Below are 19,055 nucleotides of genomic sequence, written 5' to 3' on the forward strand. Positions count from 1 at the left end.
GAGTCTAATTGCTCGCCTACGAACAGTATCGAGGAGGCTATTGATGTGGTATGTTTATGCCACGAGAGGCTAGTCTTCGTTATAGAACGTTTTTTTTTTTGTCGAATTCAAATTCTTTAAAATAAATATTCATTTGGTGTAATATGAATTTTGAATTCTTATTTGCGTAAACTATCAATTGTCGAAGAGCTTTTACTGCGAGATATATATTTCCGTGTGCACTTAAGTTGGTGTAATTTATGAGAAAAAGCCATTTTTAATATGAGATGATATTGCTATATAAGAAAGTTTCAAAGTTTGAAAAAGTGATCGAGACTATATATATTTGACATGAGTTGCCTTGATACTGTCCAGCCCATTTTAGTATTCCAAGTTGAACCTTTTAAACTTTTTTTTTTTTTTGAATATTCAAATATTAGCTCCGGGGCTCAATAACTAGGCAACACTTAAAAACTCCAGCTTTCCTGCATAGTAAGCAAATTTATGCATTCCAAATTCCAATCACAACTGAGTAAAAGCAGACCTCGTTGACAGCGAGATTCTAAGAATGTGAGAGAAGCTTTTAGAATAAATAACCCAAATACTAGTTAATGGCTGTCGTTTCACATATCATTACTAAAAATTTTGAAAACCTTCTCTTTCATTACGTGATAAATACCCACATATCATTTCTCCAAGAACGACGGCATTCAATTGAACACTCTTGAAATACTAATGCGAAACCGAAATTACACCCACATCACATCTAACATTTCCAACAACGAAATGAACTCGGTTCTCTAAACGCTGTCAGTGCTCAACTCCGAAGGCCATAATTCAATCAACAATTAAGGGATCCTCATTCGTGGTATTTCGTTCTCTTCTATTATGCGTTTTAAATGGTGCACTAGTGATAAATCTAAGTTTCGCGAGTATTATTAATATACAAAAAAATGGAGTATTATTGGTGATCTTGTAAAAATAATATACCTCCAAGTCAGTAGTAGGCTGTGACTGGATATTTTGCTATGATGTTGGGAGGACAATGTCCTCCACTTGATGGTCACATAACCACAAGAATCCCGTTGAATCCTATCGTCCGTAACCTATGATGCCCGACTTTTTCCAACTCGACAACTATCCATTGATCGGGGGTGGGGGGGATGTCCTATCTAGTACATGCTCTAACTAGAATGCTATTACACACTCGTGGGATATTTCCTGGAGATATATATAAGCAACATAAACAATTAAATGCTTCAGTTCGTCGATTAAGATTTTTGTACATTATATTGCAATTTAAATATATTCCTCTTTACAAGGCTTATGGTCTCAATTAGTGCATATATTATTACATCTTATTACATCAACAAGAGATATGTCATTTCTTCCCTTACATGCATCAGCAGGGAGTTCTTCTACTTGCGACAAATAATCAGTACATGATGAAAACGTGTACAACAACGAAACTTATCAGTCTGAGACAAGCAGTAAAAATGGTTTCGACATAAAATTCACTTCAGATCCGTGAAGTTATTTTCAATACTCTTACATGATGCAAGTTCGGTGCTTTGGCTAATTTCTCTTATTCGGTATAAATTTATTACTAGCTCCTCAACATACAAGCTTTACTTATTCCACTGTTTCCATATTTAATTTGCCATCTTCACTAAAAATTGTGCTCAGATCTTTCACTCGTGCGACAGATTCGCCATTGAGAACGCAACTGATGTCGTCAGCATCCTACCAATTTTCATACGTGTAGAAAGGCTTATGTGTTCGCGTACATGTTGTTTTATTTTTGACGGTATGTATCAGAACACAAATTTATAAGTAAATAATAATTTGTTGACTTATTGCTGATATTTCTCTGGCGTTATAACCAGCATCTTCAGAGCACAAAAACAAAGTCTGTCACAATATGCGAGACTACAACAACATGGTGTAATCAACGGAAATATCAGCAATAAGTCAATAAATTATTATTTACTTGTAAATTTGTGTCTGATATATACCGTCAAAAACAACAACAATAATTTTCATGCATTTGGTCTTTTTAGTGCGGATTTTTCATGCCAAATTTGTTACGGCGGTTTATTATTCGTAGTTAATACAATTAAAAAAAAAAAACTAATCTTTCGCAACAAATTTCAATCATTGAAAGAGGGCATTAAATAAAAATAAAAACTCCGGAGATACTTCGTTACTGCGACAAATAAGTAAACACACTGAATACAGAAATTGCAAAATCGCTTTCGCAATCTTTTATCAGGTGAATGAATCTGGAAAATAAAATAAATTACTTTTTTTTTTATTTTCTGAACAAAGAGCAGTAATCATATTTCTTTATCTAGTGCAAAGAAAAAAAAAATATCTGAAATTTTATTTGGCTCCGGATTCCCTTAAGCGGATATAAATTGATTTCTGAACGATCTCTCACTTACACAAAATTAATTTTTCTTCCCAAGTTCGGAATTGCGAGATGCACACACCGTGAACTTCGAAGACGTCAATAAGAAATTATACCTCGTCCGCTAGGAATTTTTATCAAATCGAAATAGATCTCGTTTATCGGTGCTTACAGCCAGTTTCATGGCCATATTACAAAGTTTGGAAAGTTTCCTTCGTGAAATGTATTGTGTGTCGCTGTCATAATCGTTACCAACACCGAAACTTGATCTTATCAATTCAGTTTTTGCCTTTAAAAAGCGACCTTAAGATGCAAATAAAAAAAGCACTGTGTTCGTGGGTATATTTATACGGATAAAAACGTATATGATTATTGGTTCGGAAGTAGTTACAAAATTACGTTCAGGTATTCATTTCAGTGAATTCTTCAGGAACCAGCACAATAAATTTAAAAGGGGGGGGGATCTCTAGTTATAATCGAAGTACAATAGGAGTTATTAATGATGTCAAGAAGTAATATAATCATCACGAAAAATCCGGGTTTTTTTCCTTGTGATTGTTTAGTCATTTCAGATACGGCAAACAATGCGGGCTGTGCTTTTGCTCTGAATCAGTTTATAAATTATGCTGATGCTGTTTTAAAGGAGTTAGTCGTTTTGAAGAAACGGTAACAGTTACCAAAATCTACCAAACTTTAAAATATCAGTTAGCATTTTGTAATTAATCCGTTATAGTTCCCTATTGACTGAGATATGAATCACAGAAACATGTTGGATTTTATTTAGTTTGCTGTTAAATAATGTTGAATACAAATCAGCTAAATATGGTAACTTCCTTGAACTTAAATGGAATACTGCTTGTGAATTTTAGCAAGAAAAGTCTTCTTAATTATTTCAGTGACTTATTTTTTTTTCTGCTATTCAACAGGAGGATTAAATAATGTATCATTTTGACTTGACGAGACTAAATTCCCAATAACAAGTTTATCATTTCGCTTTTAAAACAGACCAATCGGCTAGAGAACACTGAACTTTAAATTTTAACACATTAACCTCGTAGCATTACGACAATTCTAACCCCAAAAGCATTTGGATGGTCACTTCACATCTGTAATATAGTTGCACAAATTTACTTATTTTATTGTATACCACGTGATACTCGTGATACTGGCGATTTCTCACCAGTCGATGAGAATATCGGCACTCACTGTGAGACCTGAAAACATCACGAGCTATCCATATAATGGGATGTTGGAATTCCTGAAGTAGCAACAATCAAGAAAAGCCCGATAGTTTTTCTGAAGATAAAAATGGAAAAATAAAGCTATTTTCAAACATAAAGATTAACAATTTAAAGTTGAAAGCGTTTTTTTTATACTTTATTTCCATATAAATACTCCCTTAACAACCTTTTTTTAAACAAGTTATATAAAGAAATCAACTGTTCGGAATTTCTTGGAAAATGAAGATAAACATGTCGCGCCACCCTCAGGAAGACTCATGATTAGCACAATCCTGTTTTAGTAACATCGCAATTACCATCTAATCCCTCGGGGTAAGAAGATATCGTGCTGTGCAACAAAAGCCACTTCTTTCTTACCTAAATGAAAATGCATTTGCTAATGGATCTATTATTCAAAATTGTTTTTGGATTTTACACAAATGCACTTTGTAGTATTGAAAATAAACGGAAAATATTTGTCTTTTCATTCAAACAAAAGGTATAGAAAAATAATTTTTTTATGCTTGGAATCAAGAAGACGGCGGCTTAATGACTGAAGAAGGAAACACCTACGCTTTGTTAATTTTCTGTACGATTCTCAACTAAACCTTTTCATTTTCGAAATACTTCATTGTTAGTGTGGAAATAATTGTGAAAATAAGTTTTCCGTCCTTTATTTCAAGTTTTGAATATACACATTGCTATACGTACACTCACAAAACATACAGCCTTTTATGAAACGGCCTTTGTGGCGAACTGCTTTGCTACCAACAGACTATGGAATGCCATACGTACTTAGTAGTGGCCTGTGACTTCATAAAGTTCCATATTTCCAAACATGTACATCAAATACGTTTTTCTCTCTGATATATTCCCTTATCCATTCTGATTCTGTGATTGCTACTTGAATTGCTAGTAAAATATCGATTTTTTTTTATTTGCATTAAACGAAAACGATGTATAATTGTATCTCAATACTAGCTGAGAATCAGTAGGCAAAAGAAGTCAGTTTCTTTCTTTTTTTTAATTTATATAAAAATATACCATAAGGATCTACGACTAATAACGAGATCTACGTGCTGGATTGGTCCAAAATCAGATGAGAAGTCGCCAGAATGCACATTATAAAATTCCGCATACGAAAGACTATAAACCAATGGCACATCTGCTATGATCGGTGAAGTAAGGATTCAATGATCCGGAAACTCTGCTCGATAGACCAAACATGGAACTCATTTTCAAGCCGCTCCAGGATTCCAACGAACAGATTCGCGGTCTGAGATTTGAATCCGAATCCACATTGCTGGTAAGCACTTTCCACATTTTTCTGCAGTAGAACGTTGAATCAATGGTTCATCCCTCCTTCCTGATTTAGGCCTACGCGTAAACGTGTTGGTGGATGTTCCAACACACGTTACTGTGCAAAGGTTCGAAATCATACCTGACGGAATAGGTTTGTTCATCCTAATTCCCGCAGTGTTCTATGTCTGTATGTTATGTGTATTCTTGGGGCCGGTTTGCCTGTTTTAAGGAACGTAAAACCCGACTTTCTGAGATAAAAAAAAAAAATGATTGAAAACACCTGATAAAGGTTCGTTACGTCATAGACGGAATTCGAACTCTGATCTTTCCAACTAAGGGCTCATCTAAACGAACAGAGCTACAAAGACTCTAGTGGATCATACCCATGGAAATTTTTAAGGAAGTTATTTTTTTAGACAATTATGTCCTATGAGGTGAATATATCTATCAACTGGGTATATTCTCCGGTTTATCCATTTTTGGGGGAAAGAAAAAAAACGAGTTTCCAAAAAGGTTCTGTTGGTTGGAATTAGGATCGAAACATTACTACGGGGATAACAGACATTTCTCTCTGTTAAATGAGTGTGTTCTCTAATCAGTTTGTCGGATGAAAACTTACATCCCTCAAGGGGAAAACTGCCAAATCCAAAGGAGGCAGTCTCAAATAACACAACGCAAAATTCCTAATAAAGGTTCCTCGCATTCTTTTCAAAAAGGGAAAAAACTGCAACCTGTATATGAAATCAGATACCTCACCTACTCTTGAAAGGATCTTTCTAAATCTTCTTCACATTCTAATGGGGCAGTTAGGTTTCTTCTGAAAGGACACACGGGTCATTCTTCACCTAAGTGACGAATCCGCTTTCAGAAGTCTTCGCAACTTATTCACTGATACTGATATATTTTGACATGTGTGTGCCCATACCATAAAGTGCACCAGCAATTGCGAGTTTGGATTTAGATTTCGTACCGTCGCATTCAAAACACTCTACACATACACACACGAGTAGACTGGCTTTTCATTTAGAATTTCTACTTCAACTCTGAACTCACTGCAGTTGACGTTCGTGTTACTAAATACTTACCAGGGTGGTCCGAAACGTTCTCGGCCTAACACAATGAAGAAACGAATTTATAATCTCAAAATTATTCTTATTTTTCCACATAATCTCCCTTAAGACTAATACATTTATTCAAGCGATGCTCCAACGCCATTATCCCGCCCCTGTAGTGGTTCTCAGTAAGATCTGCAAAATACTCCTCTACAGCTGCAATCACTGTAAAAAGAAAAACGCTGACCAGCGAGGAAGAATTTTAGTTTTGAGAAGAGATAGAAGTCAGAGGGAGCCAAATCTGGGGAATAGGGTGGATGTTCCAATAATTCATAGTGCGAATCCCTTAATTTTCCCATTGCCGAAACACCTTTGTGGGAAGGTGCATTGTCCTGATGAAAGATGATTTTTTCCTTCTGCAAACCGGGTCTTTTCTCACAATTTTTTTTTCTCACCGGCTTCTGTCCACTTTTTTTTTTAAAAAAAAATAACGAAACCGGTGATGAATTCATCACTAAAAAACACGTAGACCACAGTAATGACTATTTAATTCATAAATATTTCATCCCAAGTATCTTGGGACATCATCAGTACGGTAGTTCAAACACTACTAGGAATAACATACAGTTAGGGCGCATGATTACAATGGAATCTCAAATTGTCTTACTTTGGTCAGACAGGTAGGTCTGTTCAGAAACGCATCTCGGAACATCAAGCCCACATTCGTCTTTTCAAACCATAGAAATCTGGTTTCTCCCAACACGGAGTTGAAAGTCCAAGTCATAGGATCCATTGGGAGAAGTCGAAACATTTTTGCAGATCTTTATATAAATATGAACGTTTATATAAAGAAAGTGCTGAAGCCCTACTACACAGACCAAATTTAAACCGCAACGATGTTCTTACTATTTCTAAAGTATGGGAAATTGTCATACAAAATTGTGTAAATTAATCTTTGTTTGTATGTATGTATATATTTTTTTCTCAGTTATATTTAATTTACTTCTATAACACGTTACTGCACTCATATTGAGATTCCATTGTCATCATTCGCCCTAACTGTATGTTATTCCTAGTATTGTTTGAACTACTGTACTGATGATGTCCCAAGATACTTCTGTCCACTGTTTTGATTGCTGTTTGGATTCTGGTGCGTAATGGTGAATCCAAGTTTCATCCATAGTAATAAATTGACGCACAAAATCAGTTTTATTCTTGTTAAAACGCTCCAAGCACTGTTCAGAGATTTTCATGCGAGTGCGTTTTTGATCTGCTGTGGGCAAGCGCGGCACCCATCTTGCGCAAAGCTTTTTCATTTGCAGTTCTTCCTGCAAAATATATCCTAGACGTTCTTTTGAAATGCCTATAGTCTCAGCAATTTCACTTGCCGGTCATCCAATACCATATCGTGCACTTGATCAACGATTTCTAGTATTGTTAGACTTTTTTGGACGTCCTTCACGTGGATCATCTTCAAGGCTGGTACGGCCACGTTTAAACTCGGCAGTCCAATTTTTAATTGTCGAAAATGAAGGAAATGAGTGCCCATAAACTCTTATGAACTTCGAATGAATTTCTTTTGTTGTTAAGCCTTCTTTTACAAATAACTATAACCGCAAGATACTCAAATTTCATCCATTTCAAGGGATATAGACAACACTTTTGTTTAAGACAGTTGTATAAAACAAGCTACTTGAAAGAATGACTTGCAATTTCACATTGATGCTTATGACAGATGTACCAACTTAGAAACCTAAACTCGTGCTGATAATGTTGCCATCTATGGTCGAGGCCAAGAACTTTTCAGACCACCCTCGTACTACTCTCTCTCCCCCTTTTTTTATTCCTTTATTTTCTTCCATTTTTCATAAGATTAAGGAGTGATGCATCTTCTTAATTAGTCTTCTAGACATCTTGTTGATGTTATCAACTGGTTATAAAAGATCCGTTATGGCAAATATTTCTTGACAAAATTTATTGCCGTTGAAAGCACGTTTACTCTTGGCAAAACAGTTGCAGATAATGATTTTTCGCTTTCAAACTTAAAGCAGCAGCATCTTCACAAGAAATACGTCACACACAAGATTTATTTTTGTCTCACCCGCCAATAGTTAGCGCTTCAATGGCCGCAAACACCAACTGTTCAAACATCTGATTGAAATCACCCAATCCATTAGCTTCCTTTGAGTGTGTTTCAAATTTGATAACGTAAATTTCAGCTGCATCAATTTTCATGATTCACTTGCGAAATATTCTTAAAAGTAAAATATGACATTACGCATGCATGTTCGTATTTCGATACATTTACGAAATTCGAAGCCTCATCTGTGAGGCTACTTTACAATATTATGCATTCAACCCATTAAAATGTGGTTTTGTTTGTTCTGGAAAACCTAACCTCATAGTACGCTAGTAAATGGAAATTAAGAAGAAAAAAAAAACTCTCATAAAATTCAAGTTATGACGAGATGCAGATTTGAGTATTTTTCCAACTAAAAGACCAATGTTCGTAACTGCTTTCCATTATGGAAGTCCTAATGACTACTGCACGAAACTATCATATGACAGTTGGCTCATCTTAGTAAACTTTCCAGCAGAATATCATTGCTAGCTGTTTGGTTAGATCTAATTAAAGAAATCAAGGACTAAAACAAACATATTTGCAATTGCCTATATTCTGACTGGTTTTCGTATATTATGGGAGGGAGACAAAATCCTGTCAACCTCCGTGAGACCGGCCAACCAACCTTCAGTTAAAAAGTTTTTATAAAGGTTTCCTAATTCCGAAAAAAGTAATTGAACGCAGGCCTGTATAACTAAATAGCGGCATGGCTACCGACTACGCTCCGAAGGCACACGAAAATCATAAAACCATATAATGCTCTTCTACATCAGCACATGTAAAGCAGTGTTTTTTTTTACTTGCATTGCCGTTGATTCGATTTTTTTTTTCGCCATCTAGTGACAATGCCAAAAAGATTGCTAAATGTTTTTTTTTTTTTTACTTCCAAATCAAATAGTTTATTCCAATTTAAAACGATCACTCAGTTTCTTTATCTTAAGTCATCCGTGACACATTTCCAACTAAGCCAAAAGCAACTCGTGGCTCAACATTCCCTAACAACTTCACGGACTGTGAAAGAATTTCATTATTTAACTAGATGTGCGCTGCTTGTTTGTCAGAAACATTGATCATTTAAAGATGGTGTTGTCTGAGATTCTCTTGTCGCGTTGATTAGATATGCATGCTAGAAAATACCTAAAACATGCACGGGTCTATGAGCGTTTCTGGGTTTTATGTTTGATTGGATTAACACGAGTGGGTGGAACTGAAAGTTTTCTTGTATGCAGTTGCTGTGATAATCGCTTTATTCCAAAGAAAGAAAAAAAGATTCAATTTTGAATGGAAGAAAGCAATATTTAATTATATATTGTTCTTGCATAATCGCATTTTTGAAGTATTGGTAAAGCTACCATTTCCAAGAATCCCCAGTTTATGAACACCTTACATACGCTTTGTATCGATTTTAAGCTACCGTGTTTTTTTTTTTTTTTTTTTTGTTGTTGTTGTTTTAAACCCGAACAGCATTTTACTTTCATTATTGCAAAAAGTGGAAGGATTGTTAAAGCAAAGGTAATTTTACAGCTTTTTTGTTTCTATCTTTTCTCAATTTATCTTACAATCAGTACTTTATAGTGTTTATTATAAAGTTTAAAACTACATGACTGTCTGTGTTGCGTAGTTTTAAGTCTGATTTAAGGAGTTTTACGTAAGGTATTCGTTTTAGTACAATTACAGGAAAAAGTCAAAGTGATATTACATACAAGAATTTTATATATATATATATATATATATATATATATATATATATATATATAAAATGAAAGAACTATTTCGTTGTAGAGTACTTTTTCATTACATTGGCAGTTATGTGAATAAGCTGCCAAAGTGCTGTAGTGATTGTTAGTGACTGATGGATTGTTTAGTGACAATTAATATGAAATTTTTAAGGTACTGTGTCACTTCATAAACAAATCAAATTTATTAATTAGACCAGTGCCATCCAACATTTAAGATTTAATAAAAGTGGCAATTTTATTTTTAGTAATTAAATGAACAACCAGAAAACAAAATCATCGTGAAAATTTATTATAGATGTATTACTAGGGTATGAAGAATGAATTTTACACACATTCATATAATGCTTTAAATAATGATTTTTTTTTTTAAAAAAATCAATATTTAAAGCATTATGGGCAAAGCTGCTGGGCTACAGGTTCAAAATTGTATGGCTAATTTGAGGGATTTATTGTGGTAATTCAGTATTTATTGTATCCTTCAATAAAAACATATTTTAAGAATACACTGTAAAATTAACTCATCGCTGATCATGGACTCACAAAGCATACCAAATAACAGACTGACTACTGTTAGTTCTCTGCCTCCTTATTAAACTTCAGACTGTTACTTTTGGAAACGTATATACGAAAACAATTCCAACACTCTGATTCAGTGTGACAATACTAGTATTATCAAATGTTATTAATATTTTTAAAATAGCTAACGAATCTGAGATGCGACTGTACTAAATACTTTATTTAAAATTATTAATAAAAATTTGTATTTATTGGGGAGAAAACGATTTCGAAGGCCGACAGAATTATACGACTTTATTAAATTTAATATTTTATAATTTATTAAATAAAAACGCATACAACCGAATAGACAGGCGAGAAAATTATATTCGAGGCGTTCATTCGTTTTTACTCATTGCATTTGTTCATCCTTCACTAAGGAATGGGTAGTATTTTTCTACTTATTTTTCACTTTTGTCAAATGTTCACAAAAGCAGTTTCGTATATTCTAATAAATGACTTATGAAGGATTATTAATTAAGTTACATTAATTGAAACTGCGGTAAAATTTGGTACGAATTTAAAAGAATTCGAGTCGAAGTCAAGTCCCAGACGCGCATTTTCGTAAGAATTTCATTCTTATTTCAACGCAAATGATAGATGAAGCACGTACAGAAAGGCTATGATCGTCATCTTTATAGTCTCACTAGACCTACTTCATCTGTTATTTGCGCTTACACAACTAAAAGAAAGAAATAATTCATATGGTATTTAAGTGTTTTAGGTAAGTAAAATATGATATTGTACATGACCTCTTCGAGCTATCAGAAAAGTTACTGGTAGAGCTGCATTACTCGAACCAACATGTAGCATTATCTTGTGGTACAAGGAGCGTGCACAGTGGGACGTGGAAGCTTGGAAAGCTATGTTATGGAGCGACGAATCACGCTACACTTTTACCTAGCAGATGGGTGTGGCGGATTCCAGATGAACGTCTCTAACCCTATGAAATTCGCAGGTGGCAGTGATGGTATGATCCTATTTTTTTTTTCTGTTTGGCCTCGGACCTCTGTGGTGCCGCATTGAACTCCTAGATGTATCGAACAGTCGAGACATGTAATGCTTCCTACTTTATGGCGTCTCTCTTTCAAGACGATGCACATAAGGCTACTGCTGTAACTGGTTGGTTTGTGGACATGAACGTCATTGCACTTGACTGGCTCCCACAGAACCCTAATCTCAACCATATATTACATGTCTACAAGAAGAATGGCAAAATATTCCCATCGATCTCTATCGTACGCTTGTGGAAAGTATGGCCCACAGGCTGCTTCAATCATCGCAGCGAAAGGGGGGATCCTACATGTTATTAAGGCGGGCGCCATGGCCGTTTGTTTCTCACACTATGGTATTTGTTCACTTCCTTCCAAGCAGTATATATCCGATAGTTAAACCTCAATGAACAATATTATTAGAAGGCAATCTACGACGTATAATACATTGCCTTCAATAATAAAATGAAACATGTGACACTTTCTGTCACATTCTTGTCTTATGAGATTTGTCAAACAAGTCTCGAAGTAGTTCACTGCTACAACAGACAACTAAAAGCAAACTGCTAACTAATCCGAAACAATATTTAAGCATGGCCAAATTCAGTGGCCTCTTCAGACTTTCAAAGCTGAAATGCTTCAGGTTACACATGACGTAAACAATTTTATTTGGTCAAACTTTCGTTAGTTTTTACCATCAATATAGTTTACGTCATATCTAACCTGAATGAAAAACTCAACTTCATCACTGAACCAGCAGTTCCACCAAAAGTGACACCTCTTGCATGGGTTACTTCAGAAGATCAGCTATTTATCGACCTTTACTTTTATCCTTTTAAGTGCCCTAGGCTTCAAAGATAATCAAAGATCGTCATCTCGCACATCATCTGCTTGAATTCTGAGAATTATCTCCCCTGGGAAAGTTGCAAGCACTAAGCAACTCTAAGAAAAAACCTTGATGGTATTTCGTGCCAAGTAACAGCACGTGCTCTCAGCGTTTGACGGAACACTTCTTATCATACTACCCCCATTTTGAGTAAGTGTAGGGTGCGTTTGATGAAACCAATGCTGCATATTTTAATGAAATGATAATAAACTAACACTTGCTAATGGTTTTGTTGAAATCAAGTTCGACTAGTGCCTGCATCCACACATTCAGAAAAAGAATATTTCAAATAAAATGGATTTTTCCCTGTTTTTTTTTTTAACAGTGATTATTAATGCAATGTTCAAGAAGAGCGTGTTTGCCTACATTAAAAATTCTATTACTGTGCGTGTTCGTTCCTATTTTTACCTCTTATATGGGAAATATTTCGCAATTTAACAGCTCTCCAAGGATAACCCGTTTACTTTCGTGTGAAGGACTCAATCTCGTCGGATTTCAAATATCGAGAGGGGAGTCGATAATCATTTCTTTTGAGGTATAAGCAAAATACGAGCCGAGAATAAAATATCGCCTATTACGTCACCGCTATCGATCCGTGGTCAGTGCATTTATGCAAACTAAAGTGGAAAAATTCCACCTCAACAGAAAATGGACTTATTTATAGAAAAAAATAATAACTTCGATTTCTTTATTAGGTTGTCAAAATCAAAAATACAAATCTTAAATCTGGATTAAAATCCAAGTAAAATAACTAGAATTTTTAAACAAAGATTTCTAATTTCTGGGAAAACAAAAAGGAATGAAACGTCTGTGTTCAAATAAAATGAATGTTTATCAAATCAATTTGCATCAAGATTATCATGATCAACCTAGTTATTACATGTAGAAGTAATAATCAAAACTGAGCAATCAGGATATCCAGTTACTGTTAATACTTCGCATCTTATTCTTGAGTATATTTCCATCCAGCGCTATCAAACATAAGTAGGAATTTCAATGGCAGATGACCACCAAACCAAAGTTCCATGGCCTTCATCGTTTGCGACATGGTGAAAGTAGAAATTCTACTGCTACTTCGGCCGCACTATGACACTTGACTACTATTTTACCGTCACCTACATTCTGTCATACTGGACACCACAGTTGACACACTGAATAGGCTTTCTCACACCTGATAGTGAATATGTTTAAACTCAAGTTAGTCTAAAATGCTTTGTCTCAGATCAACTCGGTTGATATACACTACTTCAATGGTGGCAATCGCGTTTCCATTACAAAACCAGCATACAGAATGCAACTGCTCTTCGTCGAACAACGCGAACGAATTATTAACAGTTACTTTCTATAATGATGTGACAGTCTGTTTATGCTCGACTACAATTTGCCATCTAAACGTGAGCCGACTTGACAATACGCACGCCTCTCATGCTCTGTTTTAAATATCCACTGCTCGGTAACCGTTGAAAATGAAATCCGTGTTCACATGGCATTTCCGATTGGAAATGGCTTCGGGTATATGAACCTGAAATACTGACAATCACCTAAACGCTCTACAATACGAACATTAAGTGCAATATTCATAATGAAACTTGAATGACGAAGATACAGAAAATTTTGAATACGATTTGTTTTTATGTACCAGATGCAAAATATAGCTAAAGATGTTCACATATTAAAGCGAAGTTACTAGATTAAACAAAAATCTGCTGGGCATAACGAAATAATCGGAGAGGAGGAAAAAAAACTTTGCCAGTTTCTATAACATGAATGTTTTGCCTTCGTAATCAGTAACTAAGTTTTGCTCATTTTAAAAAGTTTTGTTTTCTTCCCAAGCCGAGAAGTCTCGAGAAATGTTAAATGAGTTCCTCGTTAGAACAGAACAAGAACAAACTCAAGTGGAAAAGAAAAAAAAAGTTATGAACTCAATGTTGACATTTTTTGTCACCATTCTCGAGTGCTTTTTAATAGCAACTAATGTTTTCGTCGTTAAAATGACGCTCTCGCATATGTAAACACACCCATTAGCAACAAACCTCTTGCAATCGAGCTAGCAAAGGTTTCTTTTGACAGCAGCGAATGATAAATGACACTTCAAGATAGCAACGTTTAGTGTCGACTTTGCCTACAAAGTCAATGAAATATTTGAAACTTTTAAATTAATCTTAAAAAATATGTATACATTTTACGATGCACAGTGATTCGAGTTGTTATGAAGTTGCTTTAACAGTTCATAAGAAAACCTCTAGTAATATGCTAGCTTATGGTGTGGGATGGGATGTTTCCATGCCATGTGTCTTGCTAATACGAGTTTTTTTCGCATCACAAAATTTTTTTTTCACTGTCAAAAATGTGTTTTTAATAACTAAAATACAGTCAGCATTAGCTGCTTTTTCGAAGTATCTTGTAGTTACAGTTCGATTTTTTCCCCTGAAATATTTAATTTGAAACAGATCAATACCATAATTCTAATTTGATCCAATTATTTCCGGTTAAAATAAAAGTGAATTCATGTATTAAGCTCAACTGAAAATAGAACTTTAAGTATACTGAGAAACATTATTATTTAGATTTGCTTTTAGACCCCCTTTTTTTTTTCCCTCAAATACTATGCACGCGATACCGGTCACTAACTTGGCGGGGGGGAGATGAAAACATTAGCCAAAAGAGACAGTGGATCATCTCCGAAAAAAAAAAAAAAAAAATACTTGGCGTTTTAGGTATGCCTAACGAATAATACTTCCTTGCGTGCTTATAAACAAAACGTCGCGAGTTATGAAGTTTTTGCTAGCAACCTAATCGGGGAAATTCAGTAGGTCTCATTTAACATGTTTTGAGTAATAAAGCGTGTCTTACACTTCTGATAAAGTAATTAATTCTTTTTTTTTATTAACGTAGTCTAAAATGGATGTTATCGTTTACGCATTTTACCCCACCATAAAACTGTACTTTATTAACTGTACCATCGTCCGACCTGGTGTATGTATATACACACATACTTAAAAAAATATATTGGGATCTTTTACTTGGCGTGAATCAATTGGAAATTTCAGAATTAATGATTTAAATAAATTGCATCGAACTTTATTTTGTAACAGCGAATATGTAACTATTAAGTTTCTCCAAGGAAGCGAATCAAAACGATAAATTATTGAAATTGCAAATACTGAATTGGTAAGTGATTAGAAAGCTTTAAGATGTTAAATCATGCCATCATGGAGTCCGCAACGAATTAATCAATTCGGATGACGTAACCCGAATACGACGTTGGTATTAATCTTCTATCTCATACAGAAACATGAAAAAGAAGTCCATAAATGAATTCAGTCCACTTTGTTTGCTAAAAAGTCAAGTTATGCGGGGATGGAAGAAGCTTTAAGATGCAACATAACCCCCGCGTTCTTACACCCCAATAGTTCGATATGAAAATCTGAACAGTGTCTCATAATTGTAAGAGAAATTATGAGATTCGCAAAATGAGTCGATAACAGTCAAATTTTTAATGATGTTAAAAAAAAAAAAAATCGCCCACATTCGTTTCTAAAAAATTGCTTTGATTGCTTGCTCTTTGGAATTAAGGCCGACGCAGATAAGACTACGATGACCGTTAAATGCGCGTTTCCTTCTGGCCGGTTTGCCTATTTTGCGGAATAAAAAAAAACCGTTTCACCTCAGTATCAGAATGGCTAACTCATCTTCAACTGAAAAGACCCTCATAATGGTTCTTCGCGATGGGATTCGAACCCAAGCGTTTCCAATCAAAGGACATCATTTCCAACCAAGCTAATATGAACTCCTGAATGGTTTTGCAATGTTCATGTTGCGATGCAAAAATTGCAGCCAAAATGCTCATCTGGTACTGTTAAAATGAACTTCGATAAAGAAAATTTGGTCAACAGGTTCGTTCAACCATGCGTGTTTGAATTTCTATCGACTTAATCTTTAAACTTGAGAACTCAGCCCATAGAAATATTTTAAAATATTCAAGCAAAAACTGTCTCATCAGCTCAGCTCAAAGATGAAGGAAGCAGTTTGCTTCTCTCAACTCTACTACAACCATCAGGTATTTGAATAATTTTTTTAGATGAATGCGAACCAATTCAGAAAAAATAAGATTAAGATATACAGCAAATAATTTTTTTTATGAATTTTGAAGCGACATAAGTAAAACGCTGACAAATTAAGATCTATCATTTGCATACTAATTCTCGTAGTAAACTGGAATACCTGCTTTGATTATGAAACTTCGACAATGCGAACCCTATAATTGACTTTATGAACTATGCAAATGCAACTTTATTTGTAAATTTCACAAATGATACAATTTCTTCAGATGTACAGCGTTATTTTCTATATAGAAAAGTTTCTTTGTGAATTCTAGACATCAGTGGTAACTGACATAGCATGAACGACCGACGCAATGTCTAACGAAATCGAAAAGGCGATGCTCTAGTCAAACACGAAAACCTTCAATAACGATCCGCATTTGTGGTTAAGCACCGACGCAATTCTCGCTGCCATAGGCAACAATTTCCGAACTAGCGAACGCCTACAAAAAACTTTTCTTGGTAGTTGTCTGAATGCAGCACTCGCAGCATATCGTGTAACGAATTAACGTCTCAAATATTTTTGCTTTTCCTAAAGTTGGAGGAATCCAGAGAGGTGGTCTCTTAAGTTAATTCGCTTAATTATATCCTTTATCTATGTTATCGAAATGTATTTACTAGAATGAAGGGGCGGGAGATACTTGGGAGATCCAGTACTATCTGAGATTTTGGTGTCGAACGTCATTTTAATCCTCTGCTATACTTTAAACAAAAACTTGAAAAGATCTATTATGGTAATAAATTATGAATATATTGCAATTTTAGAGAACCTTTGCAATTTGAATCCCAGGCTCTATTCCTCTAGAAACATGCAAAAGACACTGTTGGAATGCCACAGAATCGCCCCCTTTAAGAATTCTGAAATTTTTCTCATTGCAAAAAAATTCAACCAAATAAATACCTTTATCGCAACGGATTCCCAAGTCCAGTTTCCATAAAATCTAGGATATTGCTAATAAATTACGAATTCTTTACCAGCAAGGAGTTTACATGTCCACTCAGCGATCGGTTTCAACTTTTTTTACTATTTGAAATTTAGTGAAAAAAATTAACCTGTATAGTGCTGCCATCTAGTTATCTTTAAGAGAACTAATGTAATCCGGGAGTGGGAGGAAATTCTATGGTAAGCTTATAGCCACTAGCTGAGTAATGTCTGTTACGATTCCTTAAGTACTGAATAATTAATTTCAGATACTATAAAACTGATACTACTATAGTTGAAATGAATATATTATCCTTAAATCAGTTAGCTAATTTTGTTGATTAGCTGTATATAACGAGAGAGTGGTATTAAGAAGGTTAAAATCCTTAATTTGAAAGGATTATGTTAAGACTTTCACGTCAGCACAGTAATTTTTTTTTTTTTTGCTCAGTGTATACTAATTCGCGCTCGCGCGTACGCACACACACACTTGTCCCAAACTCCCGGAAATCATTTAAATTCATCTCTGATTTGCTACCCGCTAAAAATTCAATGGGCAAAGAAAAACATTTAAACACTTCAAATGAGCCAATCACAACACTGGCTCAAGAAGGAATGAGACCGAAAAGAGGTCGATAACTAACCAGTAAGCGACCTTTTTTTTCACATGATGTTATCTGCAAGAAACATGCATTGATTTTCTCGGAATGTTTACAAATTCATTTATCCCGTATTAGTCATTTGAAAATATAACCCAGCCACTGGGGAGGGCAAATTAGTCTTCTCAGGCCTATAACCAAGGCACAGGAGAGGAAGATGGAGGTAACGGAGATGCGGATGTTGAGATGGATGAGTGGTGTGACAAAGGAGGACAGGATAAGGAATGACTACATCAGAGGGACGGTTAAGGTGGGACCAATTGGCACAGTGGAGTATAAACGAGTGGAGTATATGGAGTTGGAGGGAAGGAGGAAAAGAGGCAGGCCCAAGCTCAGGTGGAGGGATAAGGTGACAGAGGATCTTAGGGAGAAAGGATGGAGTCCGAAGGATGCCCTGGACCGGAGAACTTGGAAGAGGAAGGTTAAAGATTCGTGCGCCGACCTCGTTTAACATGGGATAAGGCAGAGTGAAAGAAGAAGAAGAAGTCATTTGAAAATATCGGTTTCCCCCCCCCCTTTTCATTCTTACAGAACTCATTGAACCAATTCTTAAGGATTTGGAATTCTATCCCTACCAGCATACACTCCCCCAGCCACACACACACACACACACACACACACACACACACACATCATTTCCTCTCAGTGAATTAGAATTGTTTTAATACCAAAACAAAAATAACAACAAAAAAAAAACAACTCAAAAATGTTTGAATTGTTCAAGTTAGCATCTTTGTAAAAGTTCTGGACTATATTTAGATACATCAGTTTACGTTTTTTTTTTTTTTTTTACGTGATAGTTTTTCAACGTCATGTGAATCATGACATTGAAAAACGCTCGTATATAAACATCCAGGGCCGCCGAGAGGGGGTGACATCTGAGACCTTTGTCACGGGCCCGGCATCGAAAAGGGCCCGACCGTCGGGCCCCGACGTGTCACATAACTGTGTTTATAATGCATGGTTTTAATTCTCGTAATAATACAACTATGATAAAGGCATATCGAGAATGATACCGTGTTTTGTTTTAGACAGACGGCTACGCTCTTTAGCTCGCCGGGAGTGTTCGGAAAACACTGATTCTCTCGGCGGGGATCGCTGTAGTTATAGCGGG

This window comes from Typopeltis vanoorti, chromosome 4, assembly GCF_054136105.1.
Source record: "Typopeltis vanoorti isolate ZY-2024b chromosome 4, IOZ_Tvanoo_1.0, whole genome shotgun sequence".
NCBI lineage: Eukaryota > Metazoa > Arthropoda > Arachnida > Uropygi > Thelyphonidae > Typopeltis > Typopeltis vanoorti.